A 5,412-nucleotide genomic window follows, 5' to 3' on the forward strand; every position below is an offset into this window, starting at 1 on the left:
TTGTGTTATAGGGTACATTTGTGAACGACGGTATATTTCTTGATAGATTGACTTTAACTATAGGCTTCAGCTGTTGATAATCCTAAATACGTCAATACATCACGACTGATTAATCACTTGTTGAATAAATGTGAATACAAGACTTTTTGTAATTTAAATTATTTCGTTTGATCGCAACAAGTACAAAGTCCTGTTATACAACAGATCGATTTTAGAGGTAGTTAATTAGTCTCGATTTAATTTTACCAGGTATAAAATTACATATAAACACATAATGAAATCCACTAAATTACTGAATTAAATTCTGTTGTGGCAATTTATGCCAGACCAGGACTCGAACGGGGGTTTCCCACTTCATGCGAGCGGTCACCTTAACCACTTTGGTTACCCGGACACGCTTCCATTCAAACCCAAATTCTCAATTTGTCGCACACTACACATGTAGCCTCCACAGTCAATTATCCTCATTGCTCACTGCTGTACCTGAAAACATTTTCAAATGTATGTGAATTCCTAAGGGACCAAACTGCTTAGGTCATCGGTCCCTAGACTTATACAGTACTTAAACTAACCTATGCTAAGAACAACACACACACACACACACACCCATGCCCGAGGGAGGACTCGAACCTCCGGCGGGAGGGGTGGCGTGACATGACGCCTCAAACCGCGTGGCCACTAAGCGCGCTGTACCTGATTCAGGATATCTTGGGCACCTGTACTGAAGTTATCGTTACTGCCAAGGAGCATATATGTGTGGTGTATGTTCTGTCAGACATGTAAGACGAACAGGCACCACACATACAATAATATATATGGGCGTTGACAGTAATGATAACTTCAATGCAGATGCACACTATGTCTGAACTATTGCGGGTCCTGAATGAGCAATGATTATAAAGTACAGTGGACACTGCATGCGTAGTGTGTGAGAGGTTGAGAATTTAGGTTGGAAGAAAAGCGTGTCCGGTTAGTGGAAGCAGTCAAGGAGAACGCTTCCCTACTGCATTTACATTATTACTCTGCAATTACCAATTAAATGCCTGGCAGAGGGTTCGGCGAAACACCTTCAAGCTATTCTCTACCATAAGACTCTCGAATAGAGCGCGAAAGGCGGGAAATCTGTGTTCACGTCACGGTCTGACAAAAATTTTCGTTGTTCACCACTGAATTTAACTGAATGCCCAATTGCGGCGACATCTGTATTTTACTTAGTTTATATAAACTTGCTGAACTTTTTCATGTATTATAACACAGCGGGTAATGCGATTGCCTTTTCTTTTATTTGTGAACGCACTTTATTTGAACGAATACACCAAATTAAATACCACCCATCTGAAGGCTGCAAACATTGCCTATAGTTTCCTAGGGTAGCAAATATACCAAGCATGTTTTCAGTGGAACCGCGAAACCGCTACGGTCGCAGGTTCGAATCCTTCCTCGGGCATGGATATATGTGATGTCCTTAGGCTAGTTAGGTTTAAGTAGTTCTAAGTTCTAGGGAACTGATGACCTCAGCAGTTAAATCCCATAGTACGCAGAGCCATTTGAACCATGTTTTCAGTAAATTCCAAACAGGCCTCTGAAACCTTTAACTGCAAGCTGCGAATTATATTTTAACGAACACATGTATTAGAAGCTGGTTATTAAGATATTCTTTTGCGAACCTGAAAAATATTGCAACATTTGCACAGAAAATAGTCTTCATATATATTACTGACGTATATTACTGACGTAAACAGTAGTGGCATCTACGTAGGAGGGATACCTATGCGCTAACTAAGAATGAGTTCTATACAATACTAGGTGGATGCTAGAAAAAACTGGTTTGCTAAGGAAAATGATAAATTTTCTCAACGCTCATTCAAACATTTGATTGTAGCAGCAACAGTCAGATTTATTCATGAAAATAAGATACCGTCAGAGGAGAGAAGAAATTTTTTTCCAAAGTCTACTGGAAAGATTAAAAATCAGTCATAAAAACAAGACGGTATATGTGTACGAATATTGCAAAAAAAATGCAAACGAAGTAGAAGTCTTTTCTCTTTCATATTCAGAATTATCATCCATTAAATAGCTCTTGGAAGTCTGAGTAAAAGGCATTAAGTGCTAACTTTAGATATTTTAATTCTGAAGGTACCAAAATTGTTAGTGTGCTGAATAAAGAAATTACCGTTGAGAGACGTTGTTGAAATTTATGCATCTGGAGTAAAGTGTCAAGTGGTAGTCTTCCAGCCACAAAACAGGTTGGTATATCAAGGCAGCAAATGAGATGCAGTTCTGAAACAAATTTTGTATTGTGAATGCAGTAACAAAAAACTGATCACTCACGCAGACGTTGAGGAAACCTCAGTGGTTAAATATGAAACGGCTTCACCCTGTGAGCACAAACGCCTTATTTTTTTCCCTCTTACCATTTGCACGACTTACTACGATTGATTTGGTGTCTTAGAAGCCATTTTATTACCTCTATGGACGGAAACTTCAGTTGAGGGGAACTTGTATTTTATCAGGCTACCTTAAAAACACACCTTACCAAAAAATTATACGCGTCTATGCCACTGGTAATGTAAACATTCAAACAGCTTCATCAGACAATCGTTTGAAAAGCAATACAAATACGTACCTGAAATAATCTGTTCCTTCAATATGATAATGAAGAACAATGTAATTACAAGGATCACAGAAAAATTTTGAATATCAACTGAAACTTACTCATTGGTTAACGAACTGTTTCAAAAACAATATATTTATCTAAGGTGTGAAATATACTGTAAAATAACCACAATGAACAGTTTACAGTATATTATAATATTAGGCCACTGATCATGCTTCGGGGACGAAAATCGGAGTGCATATGACCAACAACCCCATTGCTTATTCTAGTTGATAGTACCTAACAGAAAATTTAGGGCTAAATAGGTCATTTATACACGACAATCACTTGCCGGCTTATACATGGCATATGCGTAACTTTGGACAGCCTTTACTGCCATTGACAGTGCTCGGTGATCTACATCATAACATAAAACATGTTGTTTATGCAACTAATCTCTCACTTCACGTCTGATGTGAAACAGTTCCAGTTATTTACTTAAATCTAACACTGTGTTGGTGTCAGGATCAACAACTCAATATATTTGTAATTTATTAATTGCGATTTCCATCAGTGAATAGCCTCTAATATTTTCGTTCATTCTCAAACTATTACCTATATGACAAGGTACAATGTTAATAGTAGAACACGAAGTACAATATTTTCAAACGTCTTGTGTTCACAGCTTACAGCGGCTCAATAAATCTTATATTACACACCTGCATTAGCAATGTTTCACAGAATGGAATACATTTTTTTCTGCATCAGATCAATATAATGTAACAAGTTAATAGTAATACAGTCGAGTAACATTTGTTACATTGATCTGATGTAGAAACAAATGTATTATGTACAGTGAAACATTACAAATGCAAGTATGTGATAAAAGATTTATTACACTGTTGTAATCTGTGCACATAAAATATTTGAAAATATTGCATTTCATGTATTGTTGAAAATATTGCATTTCATGTTTTGTTGAAAACATTGAACCTTCTAATAAAGCCAATAGTTCAGGAACGAACGAAAATGTTTGAGACTAGTCAATAATAATATTCTTAATTGCACCTCTGACAGAATCCATAATTAATAAATTACAAGATTTATTTATCTTGAATTTCCATTAATGCAAACTGACATCAAATGTATTGTTACACGTATACCAGCACTTCCGTTCAAATGAATTCTTTTCTCTCTCACCCTGGATTCCCAGCCCGTATATTGTTAATGGTATTAAGGGAACAGTCGTAAGGGTTGACTTTTATTAAGGTACGTATCTTACGGATTCAATAGGGGGAGGGGGTGCGTTCAGTTGGATTATTTCGTTGATATCAATGAATTCTGTTGAGATAATTCCCAAAGGGTCCATCATGCGTCCAATTTATAGCGAAAGCACGATTCGTCGTGGGCAGTAACCTCAAAGTTTTATCCAAGCGCACACAGAAGAGCCGTAACGTATGAAGTTCGTCAACAGTAAGCAAAATATAAGAATGTTTACTTCATGGCTGTTTCACTAATGCGAAAACGAAACTTGCTGATTTGAGCAGGAAGCAGTGAATCGTGGCACGGCAAGCCGAGAGTATGGACGCTCTCATTCGAAACACTGGGTCGGGAAGTTTCTTTATCAGATGCTTGACTATAGTGAAATAACTTAGCGAATGTGATTTTGATATTAGGCAAAATTCTTGGGAAGAGTTGCTTGGAAAGTTGCCTCATATCTCGCTGATCTTCTTTTGTAACAGAGCACACTTTCATCCATGTGCGTGCATGAATAAATATTGAATGTGCCACTGGAGTGCTAGAAATCTCAGAGAAATTCATGAAAGCCCATTCATTCAAAACATATAACACTTTCGTGTGCACTGTCGAATATAGGAATCATTGATCCCTACATCTTTAGAGACAACATGAGTGTAGCAAATGCATCCCAAGTGATTATCAGAATGACTACGAAGTCTTTCGCGACGGAGTCCTTGCATAAAAAGTTCTCGGTTTACTTGCCGCGTCAAATTTGGATAAAATCCCAAGCTTTCGATGACTACCTCCGTCATCTTCGTCAGGGGTAAAACTGACAGTCGTGGACCGGTGAGGCTTCCGCTTTTATAAGTAGTGGACGGCTTCTCATTGGCTGAATGACGTCACGGTGAAACCGATGCGTACTGAGGTGGCGGCCTCTATATCCATAGATTTTGTTTGCGCGCTTTATCCAGCGTTGCTTGCAGCGCCATCCATCGCAACAGGCGGAGAACTGCGAGGAATGTAAGAAGTCTCCCTCTGCGCTCTTTCTATATCAATTGCGCGCTTCCATGCATTGCTGAGTGCATAACCGGAATCTCTGTTGAAATTATTTTCACAGAGTCTAATTTCAACTGCTTCCCTGATGACAGAGTCCCAATAGTTTGAAGCGTGAGCAAGTAGTCTTGTTTCATCGAATAAAATCTTATGTTTATTTAACAAACTGTGCTCAGCCACCGCTGATTTTTCTAGATACCTGTATTTCAGGTGACGCTGATGTTCCACACTGCGATCGGCGACAGTTCTTATGGACTGGCCCTCATAACTCTTGCCACACTCGCAAGGAATGCTGTAAATTCCCGGTACTCTCAGGCCAAGATTATCTTTCACGGGTCGCAGCATTTCCTTAATCTTCCTGACGAAGATGACGGAGGTAGTCATCGAAAGCTTGGGATTTTATCCAAATTTGACGCGGCAAGTAAACCGAGAACTTTTTATGCGATTATCAGAATGATTTAGAACCTTCTTCTTTTTGCCGGGCCTTGAAAAAATTGTTGTTGGGGAACAGGGGTTTCGTCAAG

Source organism: Schistocerca americana, chromosome 1 (genome assembly GCF_021461395.2).
Source record: "Schistocerca americana isolate TAMUIC-IGC-003095 chromosome 1, iqSchAmer2.1, whole genome shotgun sequence".
Taxonomy (NCBI): Eukaryota; Metazoa; Arthropoda; class Insecta; order Orthoptera; family Acrididae; genus Schistocerca; species Schistocerca americana.